Genomic DNA, 24,385 nt, shown 5'->3' with positions numbered 1-24,385 from the left:
TATGGGTATTTTTTTTCCAAAATGAAATCAGAGATTTCTTTTACCATCACTACTACCTTAATATAAGAACACTGCACATTAAGTTAGATTGATTGACAATGTTTTAATGGTTTGCTAATCAAAAAGTTACTGTACTTTTTGCAAACTAATGAAATTTATTCCACTAGATTTTATAATAAGATCACACACAAATAATTTCATGTGTTTATTATGTAGTGATACACGTATCATACCTAATATAAATAAATATTCTCCACAAATGGGCTTTAATTCACAGGTTATGCTTTTGTGGAAACTTCTGTTATCCACTCAGCACTGAGTATAGCCTAATAGGCTGTTAACATTGGGCAGTGGATTTCAAAGCTGTTTGCCTAAATATTAATAATTTGCTTTTATTTTCTAATTCCTTCTGAAATCCTGAATTGTTTTATTGATTTTGATTTGCTAATTCTTCTTAATGCAAAAAGTGGTCACAGTTACATGACAACGGCATTAGACTGAAAACTAACACTTCATAGAAATATAGTTTAATAAATGGCCAGAGTAGTGCATAAATAGGGACCTTTAAACATTGACTACTAGGCAAAAAAAGTTGCTAATGTAGCCATATGTCCATTAGAATTGATTTTGAAAGTTTTGATTTCAAATAGCTTTTTTACACACTTTCCACTAAAATCCCAAAGTTGGTGTTCTGAAGTCTATGTGAAATATATGAACAGGAATAAAATATTTATTACAGTTTATTGGGTACTTAGTTAAAATTTTGAGGGCTTTGACAATGATTTAGGAATGATAAAATCATATTTTAAATTAGTGTAATTTTTTTTTACCAAGAAAGTGTTTCTTTTCCCATTTAAGATAACACATTTAGAAACTATTTTATGTTTCATACATTTCATCATATTTTAAGTGATAAACAGGATTAGATTTCTGAATATTATCCTTTTTTTAGTATTATAATTTTTTACTACACCTTTTCTTTCCTACATGATAAATGTATCTTAATTACTTTGCCTTTTGTACTCTTCCAAAATCCTTAATTCCAGGTCCCCTTACGCTGATCCTTAATGTTTATCTAACATATTTTAGGAGATGGTAATTATACTACTTACACATAGACTTTGTTAACCACTCATGAGTCTTGGACTTTGTCCACTATTGTAAAGTGATATTTTCTTAGTTTCTTATATGTGGACCATATCCAGATTGGCTACTGCAGAACTGTAATAGAGAATTGCTTTCTGATTTATTGGAATGTTATGAAAGATTTAGATGTAAATGTGAAGAGGGGCTCTAGATCATAAATAATATTTTATTTTGATATACTAGCCTCACTCCCTTCTAATAAAGAACCTTCGGCAATCGAATTCATCAAATACATATTGAATTTCTAGAACTTCCAAGGTGCTGTGTTTACATTATATGAAGATAAATAAGACATGGTTCCTGCCATCAAGAGGCTTGAAATTCAATGGGAGGATAAGATATTGCACAGGAAAAGCTTTAATAAAAGATTTTTTTAAAGAAGTTCACAATTGGAAAGATTACAGAGCAGGGGGTATATATGAGGCACAGTTATAGCCCTTGAGTTTGCCATCTTATGGACAAGTTAAGATTTAGACCAGTAGAAAGAGAAGGAAGGCATTGTAGGAAGAGCAAAGACTGGCTGAAAAACATTACCATTTTTGATCATCAGTGAATCACATCCTAATTTTCCAAGAGAAGCAGGCAACAAGATCAGAAAAGATCTACAAGAGATTTATTGAAGGATAAAGAGGAGTGGGCTGGAGAAGACAAAACCTACAGACCAATTCATGTTCTCAAATCTGTGAAAGTGAGTAGGTAAGGGAGGTTGGGTAGGAGAGACTCAGAACTCCGTGCAGGTCTGAGAAAAATGTGGCCAGGCTAATAGGGCAGCTAGGAGCCTTGGCACTGGCGCTAGTCCCTCTGCCATGTGAGCCTTTGGTAGGAAGCAGCCCTAGGAACCATGGCTTCCGTGTCAATGGGCAGCTACTAAAGGTTACGCCCAACTATGGCTCCTATAAAAGTGTGAAGGAGATCTGGGTGCTGATGTCCATTGATATCACAGCCACTTGGAGGAAAGTCAAGTAGTTTTGTTATCAGGAACATAGAGAATATAACAGGTAAGGAGCTACATCCTTAGGGGCCTGAAATGTCATGCTTTGGAATGTGTATTTTATCTAATGGAAAGAAAGTGGAAAGTTTTAGGCATTTCTATAGAACTATCATTTAGAAAGAATTAGCATTTGGAACTATATCTAAATTAATATACACATAGTGCATTTTTAAAGGTGGGTAGGTTGACTGCACAAACATGTACAGTATGTATTATAGTAATTCCACTGGGAAAACAATGATGCCCTAAATATTAATATTAAAAGTTAATAGCTGTGAGTGAAATGCAATATCAAAGAAACTTGTTGACAAAAGAATCAAAGACTTAGGGAGAGATAACGAGTAGGAAAAAATGGGGGGAAGAAAAGTGATTCTGAATTTAAATCTAAATCTGTCAAAGAATGTCAGTGTCATCCATTTACTCATTCAAAAATATTTACTGAGTATCTACTATGTTCCAAATACTATAATAGACACCAGAGATCTGGCAGAGAACAAACAAAAATCCCTGTACAAATGGTTTATATCCGTGAAGGATGAGACCGAAAATAAAAGTAAGATTTTTATCAAGTGGTCATAAGTACTAGGAGAAAAATCAAGCAGAGAGTGCTGAAGAATAAGAAGTACCAGAGAGGTGAGATTAGTTGTTCTTTAAAAATAGTGATCAGGGGGGCGCCTGGGTGGCTCAGTCGGTTAAGCGTCTGACTTCAGCTCAGGTCACGATCTCGCGGTCCGTGAGTTCGAGCCCCGCGTCGGGCTCTGGGCTGATGGCTCAGAGCCTGGAGCCTGCTTCTGATTCTGTGTCTCCCTCTCTCTCTGCCCCTCCTCCGTTCATGCTCTGTCTCTCTCTGTCTCAAAAATAAATAAAACGTTAAAAAAAATTTTTAAATAAAAAAAAATAGTGATCAGGGACACCTCATTAAAATGACAGTTGAAAAACAAACACAGAAATAGCTGAGGATGCAGGCAAATGGGTATCTGAAGCAAAGGGAGGGGTAGAAGAAAAGTAACAAGGGCAAAGGCCTTGAGGTAAGAGCATTTCTATCACACTGAATAAATAGCAAGGGAGCCAGAGAGATTGGAGAAAAGAGAGTGACGGAAAGTAGTGGGAAACAATGGCAGAGACTGATGAGTGATGATGATTATGGGGTGGGAGCAGGTATCTTTTAGGGCATGACATAAAATTAAAGGTTGTTGATATTTTTGAGCAGAGCAGTGACACGATCTCACTTTGGTCTTTATTCTGCTTATTCTTTTGAGAACAGACCACAGGAGAGCGATTTCAGGAATAGGACAATCTCATTGAAGGCTCTTCTATTACTGGGCAAGAAATGTTTAGCAATGAAGGTGGTGGGAAGAATTCAGATTCTGGATATATTAATCAGACATAATCAGTCATTAAACACAGCAACCCTGTCATTTTTGTGCACATTTACTTCTCAGAGGTTGAAGCAATGGTAATAAACACATCTTATGTTACTTTGAATAGGAAAATTAAACTCTATAATGTACATACATTGAGTGTAGCTGGTGATCAGTCTTGAATAAGATGTAGTATCATTTCTCTTTAGTTTTTGGAAAAGCAGCTTTGTTTCATGAAGTTTTATGATCAGTTCTATTAATAGCTTTCATGGAAACTAAAGAAGACTTTGGAGATGTGGATTCATTTGTCAAGAACACTATTTCCCTCCCTCATAGTTTTGCTCTTGGTTTAAAAAGCACTTCAGCTGAGAAATCCTTCCTGACTGAAAGGGTATACCACTGGTTCCTGTGTTACCACTCTGTGCTCCCACAGCCTTGCTAGTTTGCCTGTTAATGGCACCTATGCTTTGTAGTGCTTGCTGATTTAAACTTCTGTCTTCCCCTTAGCTCACTAGTCCTTCCCATTGAATGAGATTTCTTCTACTACCTCATTACACAGCTCTTTGATTTACCAAAGAATGATGAGTGTTTCCAGTTATCCACATACCAAAAAGGCATAGCTTCTCACAAGTGTACAGAACATTATCTATCTCCACAAAGCAAATGCTCTACTATGCTAAATCTCCATCTATGGCCTCTCTTTCAAATAAGAGATTTGATTTTATTCTTGTCTATAAGAGATCTGTAGCTAAAATAATGCAGGTAAAGTTACTTAGAGCAGTATTTGGCATATAGAATGTGCTCAACATGTTTTTCTTCCCTCATTATAATGACTAAACTCATCATTTCTTTTTTGACATGGTTGGAGAATAGATGTTATAAGGGGAATGCTTTGGACAATCAACATATTTGCATATCTTAACTATTCTTTTTTCTCTACACTTTTAATTTAGGTGAAAGCTTTTTGTTTGTGAAAATTATATTAATATTACATTCCTATCACTGCTTTGCCAATATTTTTGTCAATTCTTTCTAAATTCTAAATTCTAAATTTCTCCAATCTGGCCCCAATATAATGGGGCTGGCCAGTATTCCACACAGTAGAATAGGATTTTCTTACACTTTTGGCATATCATGATGTATTGGCATTTTTATTTATTAATAGTAGTGGTCACAGTATCATCATTCACTTAATCATTATTTTCTTAATAAATAAAAAAAATTTGAAAGATTATAAAATATTCAGATGGAGTGTTTTATTTGCTAGTAAGTAAAACAATGTACAGTGTTGAGAAAATTTCAAAATTTAAATCAGAGTTGGGGCACCTGGGTGGCTCACTCGGTTAAGCATCCTCTATCAGCTCAGGTCATGATCTCACAGTTTGTGGGTTCAAGCCCCTCAAGGGGCTCTGTACTGACAGCTCAGAGCGTAGAGCCTGCTTCAGATTCTGTGTCTCCGTCTCTCTGCCCCTTCCCTGCTCATTCTCTGTCTCTCAAAAACAAATAAATGATAAAAAAAAATTTAAAAAAAATCTAAATCAGAGAGTGTATCAGATTGTGTGTGAAAATATGGAAGAATGTACAGAAATAAATAAATAGATATGATGAGTTATAGCACAGTAAGGTGTAATGGAATTTTAACCAGAGGGGAAAAAAGATGGAGAGATTTTAGGAAACTTTCTGAAATGTGCATGTCATAATTACAAAAGAAAACATTAGTGTTTTCTCAGTCCCTCAAGGAACAATGGATTGTTACAAAAGAGAAGCTAGAGCTGGAGATGGCAAAGCAACTTTGAAAAAGCTTCCTAGGTTCTCTGCTCCCCTTCCTTAGGAGAACCAGATTTTTAAAATCACATATTTCCTTCAAACAATTAATTGAATTAACTCAAATGTTATACTATATAAGAAAGTAGGGATTTAAAAGGAAATGAGGGGCCCCTGGGTGGCTCGATCAGGTGAGCAATTGACTCTTGATTTTGGCTTGGGTCATGATCCCAGGGTTGTGGGATCGAGCCCCATGTCAGGCTCCACACTGAGCAGGGAGCCTGCTTGGGATTCTCTCTCTTTCTCTCTCTCTGCCCCTTTCCCCCTCTTGCAGCATGTTCTCTCTCTCTAAAATAAAAAAAAAAAATTAATTCTAAAAAATAAAAATAAATAAATGAATAAAAGGAAAATAGTATAGAAGGGAAGGCCCTAGAATCCTTTTGTACCTTACCCAGTCAACATTAATAAAGCTACATCTGTCAGGGTTTTTTATTTCTATCTTATGTTTATGGAAAATCAAAACATTCCCAGTTCCTTTCCTCTTCTTTCATTCTTTCATAACTGAATTCAATAACCTTCCTCTTTGTGCACCCACAAGAACAATAACCTTGTTCCCCCAAGAGAAACAAATGTACTAAATTGAGAAGTTTTGAGCAATACAAACTGCTTCAAAAGGAAAGAACTAAAAATTTGAAAATGATACACATAGGTGGATTATACTCCTTGGTGTCATTTGGCTATCTTCTTCTGAGCACTTAATTTTAAACAAAAAGTTACATTGTTTTTTTTTTTTTTTCTTGTCTATCACACTAATAAACTAAGGGATTGCAAATAGGAGTATACAGGACAACTGATCCATTCCTCATTGGAACAATGCAAGGCACTGAAAAAAATGTCTACATTTAGGACAACCAAATTCTGGCTGCAGCTCAGTTTAACAATGTCTGATCAGGTTCTAGGGGATTCTCCTGTTCTCAGATGTTAGAATAAACTAATATATATTAAGAATCATAGTTTCCATAAAAGCATTTCTTTCTTCTTTTTTTTCGTTCAAAATAATCTTTTACATATTAATACTAAAATTTTATACTCTTAATTCCTTTTTATTCAAACATTATAAATCACATATTAAAGACACACTAGGTTGCAATACATCTTTCCAAGTTTTTCTCAATTTTGCTTGACTTTTATATTTTTTACAGTTGAGTAGAATAATTCTATAGTACTTGTCATGAGTTTTCTTCCCCTGGATAACCTTATAAATGAAACTACCTGTAGGTGTTTCAGGATATAAATATCCTCTTGGATGATTTTCAAGATATAACTCTCTTATATTGAATTTTACTCCATAATATTCACTACTATAGGGAGATAGCTAGTTAGCTAATAGATACATTTTTCTATTATTTACTATTACATAGCAGAACACATGCTTCTTTTTAGAAATTTTGGAATATTTACATAACACCACAACTATTTTTTGGAAGTATATTATGTAAGAAATTCCCTTCCTGCCCCTTGGTTCTAGCATGCAGAACCCCACCTCCACTGTCAACAATATGGGATTGATATCATGAGGTCAGCAGTGGCTCCTATTCTGCTCAAAGGAACATCTCTCAATTGTCTGAAACAAGCCTTCTGCAAAACTCTATAGCTTTCAGCAGGAACTCAATTGCATTACCATATTGTAACTTCCTTCGGTAATTTAACCAAGATAGTGGGTCATTGAATCATATGCTTTTTAAGCATTCTCTTAATATTGAATAGTTTGTTTTAATTTTTCTTGATACACTTTTAATAAGTGTGTTTTATTTTTCTAGGAAAAATTATTACAAGTAAGGTTGCTGGATAAAAGATTATGATGAATTTAGCTTTGATTGATACTACCATATTAGTCTTGCCATTGATTTTGCCAATACTAGAACTAAGTTTTATTATTTAAAATTCTGTCATTCTAAGAATTGAACATTATATTACACAATAATATCCATTGGCTTTTTATAGTATTTGGTGAGTTTTGCTTTTTATATTTCATCTTTTGTGATTTGGAGGGTGGTGGTCATTCATTTTTTTAAAAGAAAATGACTGCAGTGGTCAAGGCATGAAACAGAAATGGGATTACTAATCTATTAAAACAGATCATGCTATTGTTATTTAATAATTTGGTTCTTTTTGTTTTCTCTATTATGCCCAAGGAATAGAGGGCTGGGCAGGGAAGTTGATTTTCCTTAAAGAGAAAAATCTCTGAAGAGAAAATGCCTTTTGCCTGGGAAATTAACAGGAATGAATATGTAAATTTGAATGTTAAGATTATTGCTTCAATTTGCTAGAATGACATTTCGTCAAATATATGCCAGACTACCTAGAGCTTGGTAAAAATGCAGATTACTGCTCCAGACCTTTTGAATTAGAATCTCTGGAAAGTGGGGTTAAGGAATCTGCATTTTAACTTTGCCCAAACGATAATTTGAGTGTCAACGCTGTGGCCAGAAGGGGGTGCAGGTGGGGAGGGGTGGAGGGGGAGGAACCAATTTATATGTAATTATTAAATTTTGCATTCAAGAGCTAAACTGAACAAATACTTAGAAATACCTACTACAGACCACAATGGTTTTTTCTCAAAAGGAGAGCTATTAAGATGCATAATTTAAAGAGGAAATATACGTTAAGACTGAATCTAATGATTCTCCGCGCCCTCTGCATAATTTAATCAGTGGCAATTGCAGTGCTTAGGTGAAGTAGGAAAAGCTCAATATAAAACAGTTGTTTTGCTTGTTCTATGTAATCATTAAAAACAAGCACAGCAGGTAGATTCCTGAAACAATTGTGAACCTAAAGAGGAAAAGTTTAAAAATAGTAAAGGCAACTTTCATGCAAACTGTAAAGTGCTAATACTTTTCACACTTAACAGTGAAAGGCTGGCCACTTCTGTTTACATTCAATGTTACTGATTTCACAAACCTCATAATATCTGTTGGCAGGTTTATTTATTTATTAAATTTTTTTAATGATTTTTTTTTTTTATTTTTGAAGGAGAGAGAGAGAGAGAGAGAGAGAGAGAGAGACAGACAGACAGACAAAGCCTGGGCGGGGGAGGGGCAGAGAGAGAGGGAGACAGAGAATCTGAAGCAGGCTCCAGGCTCTGAGCTGTTAGCACAGAGCCTGACTTGGGGTTTGAACTCATGAGTCATGAGATCATGACCTGAGCCAAAGTCAGACACTTAACCAACTAAGCCACCCAGGTGCCCCTGTTGGCAGATTTAAATGAACTTTTTTTTTTTTTTTCGGAAACTGTGAAGGTAAAATGGACCTCTTTTTTTCTTCACAATAGTTATGCTTGGCATTACCTAATATCAGGTGGAAGTCTTGTTACTGGTGCCTTTAAACATTTTTTTTTAATATGCACAGAATCAAGGGGTAAATACTCCATAATAAAACAAAGTACTAATATGTAGCCATTAAAAACCTCTACATGGAAAGCAGTCATATTTTATCTAAAACATACGTTTTTGTATTTACAATGTATTATATCTTGTTTAATCTTTGTATAGTAAGTGGCAGGTTTGATAAGAGTCAAGAATCTGCCAATTACTCAGAATGCTCTTGAAGCATTCTGGATCACAGAATGACAAGAGATGGAAGAAAGCTTAATGGTCTCTGTCAAAAGAGGTTCTTAGTCTTTTACTTGATGTAACATGAACGATGGATGATATTCACATGACCAACATATTCCTATGAATATATCCTGCTTTTGACAATCCTAGGACTTTTCAGAGAAGCAGAGCAATTAGCACCACCGGCTTTTTTTTTTTTTTTAAATCAATTAATCTGCCTAAGTCTGTTCCCATTAGTACTGTTTATTCTTAGCCTCCATAAGGGTAAAAAAAAAATAGAAGAAGAAGAATTTAATTAGAGGAAATTTCCTCACAGTAAATACATGTAATGATTTCTTTACCATAAAGAAGTTTTGTGGTCTGCAAAAAGCAAATTCGGAAAGAAAGGAGCTTGTCTATTACAGAGTGTGAAAAGCACTAGTGAGAGAGCAAGTTGCTCATTTTCAGTGTGGACTGGGAAGTAAGGGCAAGTTAAGCAGGTTTGAAACTGGCTTGATCCTTCTTCTTCTTTTTTTTTTTTTTTTTTTTTAATTTACATTCAAGTTAGTTATCATGGAGTGCAACAATGATTTCAGGAGTAGATTCTTTAATGCCCCTTACCCATTTAGCCCATCCCCCCTGCCACAACCCCTCCTGTAATCCTCTATTTGTTCTCAAAATTCAAGAGTCTCTTATGTTTTGTCCCCCTGCCTGTTTTTGTATTATTTTTGCTTCCCTTCTCTTATGTTCATCTGTTTTGTATCTTAAAGTTCTCATATGAGTGAAGTCATATGATGTTTGTCTTTCTCTAATTTTGTTTAGCGTAATACCCTCTAGTTCTATCCACGTAGTTGCAAATGGTAAGATTTCATTCTTTTTGATTGCCAAGTAATACTCCATTGTATGTGTGTGTGTGTGTGTGTGTGTGTGTGTGTGTGTATAGATATATAGATATAGATAGATATATATCACATCTTCTTTCCTATGCATCCATAGATGGACATTTGGGCTCTTTCCATACTTTGGCTATTGTGCTGCTATAAACGTTGGGGTGCATGTGCCCCTTCAAAATAGCATATCTTGGATAAATACGTAGTAGTGCAATTGCTGGGTCATAGGGTAGTTCTATTTTTAATTTTTTGAGGAACCTCCATACTGTTTTCCAGAGTGGGTGCACCAGTTTTCATTCCCACCAGCAGTGCAAAAGGGTTCCTCTTTCTCTGTATCCTCACCAACATCTGTTGTTGCCTGAGTTGTTAATGTTAGCCATTCTGACAGGTGTGAGGTGGTATCTCATTGTGCTTTTTTTTTTTTTAACATTTACTTATTTTTGAGAGACAGAGAGAGACAGAGAACGAGCAAGGGAGGGACAGAGAGAGAGGGAAACACAGAATCTGAAGCAGGCTCCTGGCTCTAAACTGTCAGCACAGAGCCCGATGTGGGGCTCAAACCCATGAACCGTGAGATTATGACCTGAGCCAAAGTCAGTTGCTTAACTGACTGAACCAACCAGGCGCCCCTCATTGTGGTTTTGATTTGTATTTCCCTGATGATGAGTGATGTTGAGCATGTTTGCATGTTATCAGTTCACCATCTGGATGTCTTCTTTGGAGAAGTGTCTATTCATGTATCTTGCCCATGTCTTCACTGGATTATTTGTTTTTTGGGTGTTGAGTTTGATAAGTTCTTTATAGATTTTGGATACTAACCCTTTATCTGATATGTCATTTGCAAATATTTTCTCCCATTCTGTCCGTTGCCTTTTAGTTTTGCTGATTGTTTCCTTTGTTGTGCAGAAGCTTTTTATTTTGCTGAGGTCCCAATCACTCATTTTTGCTTTTGTTTCCCTTGCCTCTGGAGATGTGTTGAGTAAGAAGTTGCTGCAGCCAAGATCAAAGAGGTTTTTGCCCGCTTTCTCCTCGAGGATTTTGATGGCTTCCTGTCTTACATTTCAGTCTTTCATCCATTTTGAGTTTATTTTTTGTGTATGGTGTAAGAAAGTGGTCCAGGTTATTCTTCTGCATGTCGCTGTCCAGTTTTCCCAGCACCACTTGCTGAAGAGACTATCTCTATTCTACGGATATTCTTTCCTGCTTTGTCAAAGATTAGTTGGCCGTACATTTGTGGGTCCATTTCTGGGTTTTCTATTCTGTTCCATTGATCTGAGTGTCTGTTTTTGTGCCAGTGGCCTGATCTTTCTCAGGCAGGTTGTAATCCTATTAACCTATGATTTCGATTGAATTTTTTATAATTTGTAGGTCATTAATTACAAAATATTTAATAATTTTTAAAACAACTGCAAACTGAATAGTGCTTCAAATTTTTTCTTCTGTTAAGTTGTTATTTTCTCCACCACTGAACACCAACACAGAAAATAAGGGTTGCCCTTGCCTCAACTCACTTCTGTTTATTTGTGGTTTTGGAGGAATTGGGGGGATGGAGAAAGATACTACTATCATATATGATCTCTTCATTAATATCTTTTGTGAAAGAAAGGATATTTGCAGTCATTGAAGAAATTCATTAGAATATTACTAATATAACTAATATAGCAATTATAATGAGTAATACTAGTTTTATGAAATTATAAATTAAATGCATTTTATTATATGCCTAAAAAGTGAACATTAAATGTGAATCAAGTGGTTTTATTTAGCTCTAGTTTTTATAAAAAATTGCTGTAGTAACATCCCCAACTTTAAAATGTTAAGAAAGTTTAAGAATTTAAGGAAGGAAGCTTTGTGTTGTTAAAAGATAAACTGGGTACATCGTTTCATTTGAACTAGTGGAAAAGGCTGTAAGTCCTACTGATGCAGTTTTGGAATGATAGGGGTGGGTGTCCAGAGGTGACTGCCATGAAAAATTCTTGAGGCCTCTTTGGTGCACAAAAAGGTGATTTTTATTAAAGCACGGGACAGGACCTGTGGGCAGAAAGAGCTGTGCTGGGGTTGTGACAGGTGACTTAATCAGAGATGGCCTAAGTCTCCAAGGAATTTTGGAAGCAAGGTTTCCAGGACTTTGGGGGGGGGGGGGCGGGTTGCTACTGTTAGGAAAAGGACTTTTATTACTGTCTAGTAAAACCTCAGTCATGAGACCCTTCATATGTATATCAGTGGGCCATAAGCTTGGAGTATGATTTCCAACCTGTATCTTGGCCGGGGGGCGGGGTGGGGGGGGAGTTATATAGATAAAGGAAATTTTCAAAGGATTTTTTATATGTTAAAGTAGACTTACAGGATCCTGGAGGGTTGGGCTAAGATTGCCTTCTGTCGTTAGCAAAGTGTCATCATCAAGGCAGCTAAGTTCCTAGTGGAAGGTCACTCTGCCTATTTCAAGGACATGTCAATGGGCTGTAGACAGTATGAAATTAAATGTTTCATTTGCCTTTGTTTCCCAGATCACTATTAGACTCTGACTATCCACTGCCAAGTTGGCCAGCTTCTGGTTACTGAAAACCTTTCAAATATCTTGTCAGGTTTCAGCTGGGATAAACAGTAAATATTCCTGGCCATATTGAACAACCCCTTGGAAGCAGGAGGTTATCTCCAAAAAACAGTGCAAAGGATGTTACTCTCTCAAGATCCACAACCACTCCCAAAGATAACCAAAAGAAAGAAAGCCTTAGACAATTCCCAAGAGTAGGCAATAGTCGGTAGGACCCTAGCTGCAAGTGGACTAAAATTCCCATTTCTGTCCAGCCATACCATGCTGCAAATGGGGTGCAACCCACATTGCTGTTTGGCTATATTTTGGGGGTCCCCAACCTGATTGGGGGGAATTGGTTGCCAATTCAAGTTATTAGGATATAAAAAGGAGCAAGAGGGCAATAGATGTTCCTGGGAATGAAAGGATCAACAAGTCACAATTCAAAGATCTAATTCATACAAATGTCTTTTGCCTGCCAATCTGAATTTGGAAAGGAAGGGACAACATGAAATTTTACCTTTTTTTCCTTGACCAGGCACCACAGTAGAGATATGGGAGAGCTGACTTTGGTAAGAATTCTCACCTTTTGCTGGCTTCTGTTAGTTTTCCCAGGATCCTGTCTGCAGGCTCCAAAGTGACAGGGCTGTCCCAGTGGGTTTCATCCTGGTCACTAGAAACTGTAAAGGGGGAAAAATAATTTTCTTTCTATCCTTAATGGTGAGTATTTGGCTGAGACCCCTTTTTTCTGTAGGGCTCCTCAGTAAATGTTTATTGAAGATGGTTAAAAGTTCTCCCCTGTGGCCACTGTAATTTAGGACTATCTTTGGTAAGGTTAACCTGATTGTTCAACCTTAAAACAAAATTTTACTTAGGTACCTGCGGCTTCACCCTGGACCTAGTCCAGTTTCAGTAACACGCAGTTCAATCTTGGACCTAGCTTGGTTTCTGTCAGAACCAGTCTGTCCCTGGACCTAGCCTGGTTTCTGAGTTAGACCTAGTCCCACCCTCCCTCCAGCCTAGTTTCTAAGTCGGAACCAGTCTGACTCTGAACCCGTTCAGGTTTCTAAGTTGGACGCTGTCTCACCCTGGACCCAGCCCGGTTTCTAAGTCGGAACTGGTCTGCACCTGGACCCAGTTGACACTGGACCCAGCCCGGTTTCTAAGCCCGGCACAGTCCGACCCCGGAGCCAGCCCGCTTTCTAATCGGAACCAGTGTGACCGCGGAACCAATTTGACCCTGGACCAAGCCCAGTTTCTAAGTCGGACTCAGTTCGACCCCGGACCCAACCCACTTTCTAAGTCCGAGCCTGTCCTGTTCTTAAGTCAGACCCGGTGAGAACAAGAATTGCTCAAGTAAAGCCTGAAAGCTCGAAATGCAAAACCTGCTGAGCTGGGCTCCAAGCGGGACTTTCCCGTCACCTCCAGGGACCACAAGAAAGCAGCCAGTTCCGGAGCGCAACAGGTACAGCTCAGGGCGCCAGTGTTTGCTCCTTGCTCCTGGGGTCTTGGCGCGGGGCGGGGGGGGGGCTCCCTGGTTCGCTCTCCTCTGACATCAGAACTGTTAAAAGACGAACTGAGGCATATTAAAACTTTGAAGACTTTATCTGAGCAAGAACTGATTCTAATCAGGCAGTATCCATTGTAGCAGCAAGTTGCTAAGGGGAGTTTGCAAGATAAAACTTATAGGCTGGAGGGAGCAGGAACAAGGAAGTTACACTGGGCAAAAGAGTGGGTTGGTTATTGCAAATTTACTTTCCTTTAGGGGATGGCAGGCGTCTGTCAGGCAGATTATCTCACTAGTGCTGATCAGGTGATTGCTGATTGGTTTAAGGTTCCATTACTGGGAGAGCTGAAACTGTAATTAAGTCTTGGTTTGGAGACATGGGACTTAGTGTAATCAAGCATTTGGGGTCTCTTGTCTTGCTTTTAGCGTTGTGCAGCTCAGCTTAGTTTAGAGACCTTTCTAAATGGATAGGATGCAAGTTTTAAATTCAAAGAGATGACAAGAAAGTAAGGCATAAACATATTCTGATAGGATTAGTCCTTCATATTCTAACATGTTGAGATGATTTAAAATATATTTGATGTTCTTACATGTATAGCTGTTGATGAATTAAATGCACCAGTTTGGCAAATATTTGGAAGATTGTTTTTCCTTTTTTTTTTTCTGCTTCAATTTTTTGCCAAATGACTCTAAAGTAAGTAACATACCATTCAGAAATGAGTTTGAGGTTTGGGATCAAACATACCTATTCTAATGCAGTCTTTGCCACTTACCTGTAGAAACAGGTACAGGCTGTTTAATATTGCTGAATTTCAGTTTCTTCGTGTGTAAAATGGCCACCTTTTAAGGCATTGTAATTAAATGTAATATGTAGCTCCTGGGGTGTCAGGGTGGCTCAGGCAGATGCTTATGTAGCTCCTAATTTTCTAAACACAACAAATATTCTCTTTTCTGTACATTAATAGAGGTCACATATCAGGCATCCTCGTATATAAGGTATAGCCTTAGTATAATGCATATGCCATGTGGCATGCAAAGCTAACTTATGTTGATAACTGCTTTTTGAAAAAAAAAACCTTTTAATGAATACACCTTACATAAAAAATCATATTCTAGAATATCCTCTTATCTAATACTTGAAGTCATTTTTAAAGAAAATTTAAATGAGGTATTATTTATTAAATATATGTTGATTTTATCAATACTATTGTTTGTGATGAAGCTATGTAAAATTGGAAAATAATTAGCCTTATTTTGTATTTAGTATGCTTGTTTTACATTGCTCTCTTGGGTTATTCTATTGTAAACAAGTATGTGCTGCTTATTGAGGTATTTGCCTAGGAGCTAAGAGCTATCAAAACTGAATGCTGTGTCACCACAACTGGTTCTACCAAAATACAGTAGTAAAGAACTCTGGGCTCTGAGTGACCTAAGGAGGACAAACCTTTATTGGGAGTAACTGTAAACTTTTCTGCCTGGGTATCATTGCCATTAAATCCTGAGAAGACTTAACACATGCGATTCAATCCATGGAGCTAGCTTTCCATCTTTAGTTAGCATAAGTTGAGCAAAATCCCACCTTCTCTGTTCTGTATAGGCCCAACCCTCAAACCCTGGACTTCTTTCCCTAAATCAGTGACCTACATGGCCCACTTCTCCATTGCCAGGCATTCCCTAGCCTGAGAAGTTAATACATTCAGATTTTTGTTTCATTGTTTTGTTTTTTTTTGTTTTTTTTAACTCTGGTGGCTTTGTTTTATTCTTTAAAATTCCTCCAGGGGCGCCTGGGTGGCTCAGTCGGTTAAGCGGCCTACTTCGGCTCAGGTCATGATCTTGTGGTCCGTGAGTTCGAGCCCCGCGTCGGGCTCTGTGCTGACAGCTCAGAGCCTGGAGCCTGTTTCAGATTCTGTGTCTCCCTCTCTCTGATCCTCCCCCATTCATGCTCTGTCTCTCTCTGTCTCAAAAATAAATAAACGTTAAAAAAAAAAAATTTAAAATTCCTCCCCCTTCCCCCTCACCCCCAGAAAAATTAAAAGAGACAAAATCGCATGGCTACAGAGTGGCTGCTGTGGGAAGAGAAATTGTCTTTTACATTAGTAAAGTCTGTGTATCCAATAGGGTACTTATAAACCGTATGTGGCAACTCAGTGCTTGAAACGTGGCTAGTTCAAACTGAGATGTGCTGTGAGTGTAAAAATGCACAGTAATTCCAAAGATAGTGCATATACACATGAAAATTGTAGGGATCTCATTAATATTTTAAATTGATTAAATGTTTAACAGATGGTATTTTGTATCCATTGGGTAAAATGAAGTGCATTATTAAATTAATTTCACCTATTTCTTTTAACTTGTAAGATATGACTGTTGTAGATACTTAAAATTACATACGTGATTTACCTCTTCTACTGGACAGTCCTGGTTTAGAACTTAACTTGAGAATTATGTTTCTCTGCTCGTTAACAGGCGTGTCCCACAATTAAATTGAGGGACAATGTAAAGTAGAATTGTTAGATATATGAATGAAAAGATTTTGTCTGGAATTCTTGGCTAAAAAAGGAAAAGGAAAAGAAAGACAGCAAATAACCCTGGAAGGCATGATAGCCCTAAGTGTTTTTTAAGCCTTAGCCATTTATCACTTTGAGAGGCAGAGTTCAACACCACTAATAGGCAACGATGCTACTGAGGATATAGATTCATTTACTTAATATGGATATGCTGTGTCTGTTCTGAGTATAATGGTGATAGGTGTAGGAGAGGAAGTTGTTTTCCTCCACCCACCCCCTTAAGGTCCCTAGGTGGATCTGAAAATTAAACTGGCAAAGACAGATTAACAGGACAAAAGCACATGTATTTATTTAATATAAGTTTTATGTGACATGGGAGACTTCATAAGAAAATGAAGACCCAGAGAAACAGGCCTGAGTATTTTTCTGCTAGGTCTCATGAAAAGTGGACAGTAGTGGAGAGATATCAAAGAGTATGAGTGGTGAAGAGAGATCAACGAGTGTAAAGTAAGTATAGTAAACCAGGGGAAATTTAGCAAGTCCTATTTGTTCTGATTCTTCCCAGCATTCCTTTGTTCTCAGAGATAAGGATCCTTTGTTCTTCCAGGTATAGAGGGGGAACCTCTCACGGGAGAGTTTTATGACCTATTTCAGAGAAGGGTGGAGTAAGGTTAGACTGAACTTCCTGTTTTCAGCTGTTTTCTCAAACTTCTTCAGCTTAAAATATTCAATATGCAAAGGTGTCGTATTTTGGGGGATAGCATGTCCTGAACCCCATCAAGGGACATTATAAATGCATATCCTTATTATCTAATTAGGGAAATGCTGTATGACCTCAAACAAATTGCAGGAAAATCAGGCATATTGCAATTGGTCATACGGGTATAACATTATTAGGTCTATATTAATGTGGAAAACTAAGAAGTAGCATCTTTTTATGTTAACCATATCCATTATTCTTTCAGCAAGACACTGATAAAATCCCTAGAATGTCAAAGTATAATAAATGTCAAAAATAATAAGTGTAGAAAAGATTTTTCTGCATGAAAAGTTCACCTAAATTTTTAAAATATTTATTCTATTTATTAAATCACCTTAAAAAATAAGAAAAAGAAGAAGTCTCCTGCATATGTGGTTGAAGTTAAAGCATACTTTCTCTTTGGGTTTGAAAACCAAGTGACCCAAATTTATAATGACTGCTTTTTAATGACTCCTAAATATTCCACTGAATTGATAGGCTAAAAATGTGCACATATATAATTTCTATTTAAGAAAATATGAGAAACAACCCTTAACCCTCACATCATCATAGAGTACACATCTTATTTTTTTTAAATAATTTTTTTAAGGGAGAGGTGCATAGTGAAAAGAAACATATATAACATGATTTTTATTTTTAAAGTTTATTTATTTTGAGAGAGAGAGAGAGAGAACACAGGAGGGGCAAAGAGGGGGGGAGAGAGAGGGAATCTCAAGCAGGTTCTCCACTGCCAGCACAGAACCCAGTGTGGGGCTTGAACCTGCAAACCAACCACGAGAGCATGACTTGATCCAAAATCAAGAGTTGGATGCTTAACGGACTGAACCACCCAGGTGCCCCTGCAACATGATTTTTAGAGCCATAGTTTGTGTCAGTTTGTACTTTCACATGCAACATAGGTGACTCTTTTTTCTAACTATGACTTCTCTAAATTTTAATCTTTCAAAATGTATACTGATTTTCATTTCCCAACTTGATGTCTAAGTATTCAAATGATATATGCTTTATTTTATAGCCTTAATTTTTTTAAGTAATCTCTGTGCCTAACACGGGGCTCAAACTCATGATCAATAAATCAAGAGCACATGTTCTTCTGACTGAGCCAACCAGGTGCCCCTTAATTTTTTTTAATTATAAAATTAAAGTACAACAAAAGGAGTGACAAGAGCAAAATTCATTTCATATCAAATGAAAGAATATTGAACTTGTGTGGTAAAAACTGTTCTGTCCCCAACAACCATATGGCTTTATGATTTTCATATCAAATATGAGTTATAGTTTCCTCATTTCCAAACCAGCAGTGGTGGTAGATAATATTTATGAGTGGAATTTTGAAGTTCAAAACTAAAATTTTGTTTTTAAGTTATATCATCAACCTTACCATTGTGGTGTTTTTAGTAGAATTTTTAGCTCTCAGATTCCTAGCATGTATATGACATGATTAGGAAGCTTCCAAACTCAATTCTTTCTCACTTCTGTTATATTGGAGTTGAAGTTCAGTAATTATCTGAAACCAGAATATAATTTTAAATAACTGAATAGCATCTCTGAAAGAATAATCATATCTTTAAGTGAAATTTTACTTGTTTTCAGGTATTTTAAAATTAGATGAATAAAAAACTTTTATTCTTTTTAAATTATTTATTTATGAGAAAGAGTGAGTATGAGAGAGAACCAGGGAGAGGCAGAGAGAGAGGGAGCGAGAGAATCACCAGCAGGCTCCACATCGTCAGTGTAGAGCCCAACGTGGGGCTCGATCTCACAAACCATGAGATCATGATCTGAGCCAAAATCAAGAGTCAGATGCTAACCAACTGAGCCACTCAGGTGCCCAAAACTTTTTTTCCCCCTAAATGAACACATCTACTCCTGTTCCTCTTTTAAAAAGCTCAGATGTGGAGGGGTGGGGTGGGTGGAACACTTGCATGTTTTCTTTTCATTTTATAGTGGACTTGCAACAAAAGAATGATTAAATGCATGATTAACATCATGTAAGCATGGTTCATTCCAGTTTCCTGACAAGATACCAAATCCTCTGAGTTTTATGTGAGAAGTAATCCCAAGATCCAATGTCAGAGTAATTCCCCCAAGACAGCTTAAATATTTATCATTCTTTCTCAAATCAAGTAATCCCTTAGGTTTGTTTGGATTCCATTTCTGCAGATATACATATCAATATTCATCTATCAAACATCTATCTCTTTACACAGGCACATACACACATATATAGATACACATACATATATTTTTCCCCCTTGGAATGCCCTAAAGGGTTGTTGAATGCCTGCTGTTTGTTTCTGTTCATAGTACTCTAATGAAATACATTTTAAGAAGTGTGCATGGTTGACAAATTACATCTTTTGGGAAAGTCTAAACTGGGAAAAAACATGAGGGGGGAGAGATGTTTATTATGATTACTAGACTGGAATCTCAGTAGGCTAGGATTATTGTAAGTAAAATTGATTTTGTCCATGATTTGATTTTAATCTAGTTTCACAGAATCATATTCTACAAGGAACAGATATTTAATTTAGTACATTATGATGAAAAGGCTTCAATTCAAAGAAGTTTAATGCATTTGATGCAATAAAAGCGCTGATTATTAGGTTTTTAAAAATAGTTAGTCCTTATTATTTTATTACCATTCACGTAATTTTTGTGCTTATAATATTTATATTAAATGTAGAAAATATTTTAGGCTCTTGTGCTGGTACTCAGGCTGATTGCCTCTATAAAATGCAGCACTTTAGGAAGGAATAAATAGGATTTTAAATTTGCTGCACGGTTTGTTTTGTTTTGTTTTGTTTGATCTGGAGATTTTCAGAGAAACCACTTGCCATAGAATGAGTTGGAGCTGTCTACTTACCAGCTACAGTTGTAAACAAGACTCTATGGAAACCAATCTCCTGTAATTTTCCAGTCTACTGTTTTCCAATATCAAGGAGTTAGAACACTTGGCAATTTTGAAGTTGCTGCTCAACAGAGGTCTCTAGCACTTTAACAGTTGGGACCAGATGGGACAATTTTCTGAAGTTAAAACCAAGGCCAAGAGAACTATCCGAGCAAAGGAAAGAGACAAAAGGAGAAATTTAGGGAGTGGCATATCATATTTTTTTTAATTGAATAATTTGTGCCAAAATGTTCTTGCACTCTCTTCATTCTCCTATAGGTCTTGATGCATATAAAAATCGTGTCGATTCATCACATTACCTGTAGCTCTGCAACTTATTTGTAGTACCGTAGTCCCCCTTTACCCATGGTTTCACTTTCTGTGGTCAACTGCAGCCTGGAAGTAGACGATCCTCTTTCTGACTTCATGTCAGAAGGTCAGTAGTAGCCTAATGCCACATCACAATGCCTATGTCAGTCACCTCACTTCATCTCATCAGGTGGATATTTTATGATCTCACATCACCACAAGAAGGGTGAATGCAGTACAGTAAGATATTTTGAGAGAGAGATACCACATTCATATAACTTTTATTATAGTATATTGTTACAATTGTTCTATTATATTATTAGTTATTGTCATTAATATCTTGCTGTGAATAATTTATAAATTAAACTTTACCATAGGTAAGTATGTATAGGAACAAAACATAGTATATATAGGGTTTAGTAGTATCCACAGTTTGAGGCATTCACTGAGGGTCTTGGAACATATCCAGAGACTGCTGTATATTTTTGAGTTGCAATGAATACAAAGAGTATTCACATTTTTTTAAGTTGTGTTTTCCTTTTTTTGTAAAAAAATGATTAAAATCATCTTTTAGCTCTATATCATTAACATCCTTTACAAACATTTTGTTATATTAAATCACAAAGTCACATCAAAATGGCCATATGCATGCAGCATGCATTTTATTGTTGCTTTTAAGGTGAAGAGTTAAATAATACCTGAGACCTAATGGGAGAAACAGCAGTGTGGTATGGAGAAAGGAGGGTGACCATTGTCAGATAGTAATAGCTTTTTTGCTTTGGAAAGCTTAAGTTCTATAAGCCTCAGTTTCATTTAGTAAGCCAAATGGAACCTTAATAATACCTACCTACAAGAGTTACTGTATGTGTTAAAATTATGCAAAGTAGTTAAAGCACCTCCCCAAACTAAGCACTTAGTTGGCCCTTAATAAATGGTGGCTGCTTCTTCTGATATTTATGCTTCCTGACTCCCTTGTGGTTAGATGGTCTCTTGTGAATAGTACACAGTGAATTGTGGGCAGAAGTGAGGTTTATTCCTGCTGGGCTGGAGCATGTAATTGCTCATGTAAGATTGTCCAGACTCTTTATTTCTCTCTACCATGGCAACCAGCAATGTTACAGGTAGTAGTTGTTCCATCAACTAAGATCCGAAAGTGAGTAGGACACAAAGCAGAGCCTCTAGCTGATCTGTGATGATCAAGTAATATGTGTGAGGAATAAACCTTTTTTATTTGCTTTAAACTACTAACCTTTGTGGGTTATTTACTGCAGCATATCTACCCCATTTTGATTTACATAACCTTTAGATAGATATAGAGTAAAATACCAACATTATTCTAGTTCTTTGAAGCTATTTACCACTAAGCACATTCTGTCCTGGATTAGGAAACTTTAATGCATGTACTTTAGATTGCTTCTCTTCTTTTTTAAAAGAAAAGTGATGAATATATGCTGTTGTTCTCAAACACATTAGAAAAGACCGAATTTACATCAGTTTAATTAAGCTGACACATGTTTAAGTAATTTCTCCAAAATTGTTTTAGGCCACCAATTCACTCCCAATACTTCTGATTTCACAATAATTTTGCAATTCACTAGATTGCTGAATGAAATATATCTGTATACAGTTTTGACAGTTTTAAAAAAATGGAATAGTTTAAGGCCAGTACTCCAGATGTTGTAAGGAACACACAATTGTTCATAGTTCCTGATGATGATCTTTTTCTTCCTTTTCAACATATATCTGCCTCTGCAAATGTGAGCTAACAGTATACAATGTGCAATATGCAGTCATACAGTAAAATGGCAGGAGATGTGCTTGCCTTTTATATTATCTAAGATGGTTAACATTGTGAAAAAAATCTCGCATCCTCTGCAAATTTCTCCCTCACCAGTCTTGGGAACTGCAAAGAAGGCTTTTCTTTTGTCAGATGGCTGTAGCACGCTTGCACCAATTCTGAGAAACACTGGAATTTTTCCTGCAATATGTTGAGGAATTGGGGCACAGGTCATAAGCTTGAATGTGTGTTGTGTTTTTCTATTTTTTTTGTTTTTGTGTTTTAATCTATCTATCTAATCTCTCCAATTTCTTGTCTATGTTTCACTATCTGTTTGGGGCAAATAAGATTGATAGTGGTACCTTGGATTCCTGTCACTTGTGGCCTGCTGAAATAGCGCAAGACACATCACCCACGCTGAAGCAGGGGAGCATGCCTTCGGCCTGTCTTATCAGTAATCTTTGACTTCCACCAGCTGGAACTGCTGGAGTGCCTCACTCAGCCTCCTCCTCCCTCCTGGAGATTCAGGAGTGATGAGAATTCCTGCGTTCCTCCCTGCAAGTCCTGCACTGAGATTACATCAGTTCATTTAGCTGGAGCTTTTCAGACACTCGTTGGCAGGAATTGATTTCCTTATTTTGGTCCCTTTGCTTTTGGATTCTGCTCAAAAGACAGATTCAAGGAAGTGGATTCTACCTTTACAAGGTCTGTTTCAGATAATTACCTGAAAATGTTAGAAAATGTAAGCCAGTAGGGAGGTTGTTTTTCTTTATCTGTAAACCCACTAAGAACGTGTGTATAATGCACTTTTCTTCTTGGGAGTTTGTTGAGAGGCAAGAGGTAGGAAGGGAAATGAAAAAGTTAATTGATTTGCCTTTCAAACTATTTCATTAGAAAGCTTCTAAAAGATTAAAGGTTCTGAAATAACAATAAAAAGTAAATTGAAAGAAATATACCATGTGTTTTTAAACCAATCTTTTCTTCATCAGTCATCATGTCATTTCAAATACATTTGCTGCCAGTTTTCAAACCATATCCCCTTTGCATACGAATATAGCAATTATTTTATACCCATGCTAGGTATATATAAAAATTATCATTAATGCATTGTTCCTGATCTCAACGACCTTGCAGTTCAATGGGTATTAGTTTTCCTGCTCCTTTGACTACCCCATAACTGATCTGCAAAGGTCTTTGTGGAAGTAGTCAAAGGAGCAGAAAAACTAGTATCTGTTGCTAACTGTTGTACCTCTGGGCTGCTTAACCTAGGAGAATGGAAACAATGTAGATACTAGGGGGGGAAAGTCACTGTTTGAAGGGGAAGCTTTTACCTTTAGTTTCTGTTTTTACTGCTACTAGACAATACTAGGCAATATTTTTTTCGTATTTCACCTGACATAATCCAACTTCACATGAGTGCAAAAACTAATTAAATTAAAAAAATCATTTGACTTCTCAGCTATGCAAGATGTAGCTTTATTTGGTTCTATAACGATGATAATGATGATGATGATAGTAATAATAATAGAATAATAGTATAAGCCAGATCTTATTTGCCAAATGGGTTGCTCTTCCTTCCTCCCCAAAGATTTCATACAGGAGCATTCGAATATAAATGATCATAATTTTTTTTAATGTTTATTTATTTTTGAGTGAGAGAGAGAACATAAGCGGGGAGGGGCAGAGAGAGAGGGAGACACAGAATCTGAAGCAGGCTCTATCCAGGCTCTGAGCTGGAAGCACAGAGCCCAACTTGGGGCTCCAACTCATGAACCATGAGATCATGACCTGAGCCAAAGTCGGATGCTTAACCAACTAGGCCACCCAGGCACCCCATAGTGTAAATGATCTTAAATGAAGCCTTTATAGAATAGACACTAGAGAAGGTTCATATACTTTAATCCATGAGGAATCGTGGAAGGAAAATCCAATCCACATCATCCGGGAAATGATTCAAGAATGGATAGAATTGGCTTAAATTATTTTTGATGTTCTACTTGGATTTGAGTCCATGAATGTTACTCTCAGAGTGATTTAGAGAAAGCAATTTGGGGATAGAGGAGGAAATGGGAAACAAAAAGGCTGATTTGAATATCATCATATCCCTATTATATGGTGATAATTGTCAGGATTGTGGTGCTGGTGGTGAGAATGAAGAGATGTATGAAAGAACCATTTCAAAACAAAACACAAGTAATATCCAGGCCTTAGAGAGTGATTAGATATGACAGGTGAGCAAAAAAATCTAAAGCATTTATTATTTGTGAAGTGACATAGCAGACAAAAAACAAATGAAAACCAAAAAACAAAACAGGTGTTTGTGGTTGTAAAGATCCTAGGTTTGAAGTTTAGCTTTC

At 36.7% G+C, this 24,385-nt stretch overlaps 1 protein-coding gene and 1 long non-coding RNA gene across 14 annotated transcripts in view; one reads left to right on the top strand and one right to left on the bottom strand.

The window, feature by feature from the left end:
- LOC122236553 overlaps window positions 1-20,350 on the bottom strand; it is a 128,427-nt gene extending 108,077 nt beyond the window's left edge. For 3 of the 5 annotated variants that reach the window (XR_006214600.1, XR_006214596.1, XR_006214595.1), the window contains exons 1-5: window positions 20,263-20,350; window positions 19,919-20,106; window positions 18,434-18,559; window positions 13,664-13,839; window positions 12,865-12,958 (exon numbers count right to left, since the gene is read on the bottom strand). This is a non-coding gene — a long non-coding RNA (uncharacterized LOC122236553). The remainder of the gene's footprint in view (window positions 1-12,864; window positions 12,959-13,663; window positions 13,840-18,433; window positions 18,560-19,918; window positions 20,107-20,262) is intronic. The other 2 variants (XR_006214599.1, XR_006214598.1) reach the window with 2 other exon arrangements.
- The window catches only part of PCDH9 (protocadherin 9), a 922,428-nt gene that overhangs the window by 148,591 nt on the left and 749,452 nt on the right, over window positions 1-24,385 (top strand). The gene's annotated exons all lie outside the window — the stretch shown is intronic.

Source organism: Panthera tigris, chromosome A1 (assembly GCF_018350195.1).
Source record: "Panthera tigris isolate Pti1 chromosome A1, P.tigris_Pti1_mat1.1, whole genome shotgun sequence".
NCBI classification, from domain to species: Eukaryota; Metazoa; Chordata; class Mammalia; order Carnivora; family Felidae; genus Panthera; species Panthera tigris.
This window is presented reverse-complemented; position numbering and strand designations above follow the sequence as displayed.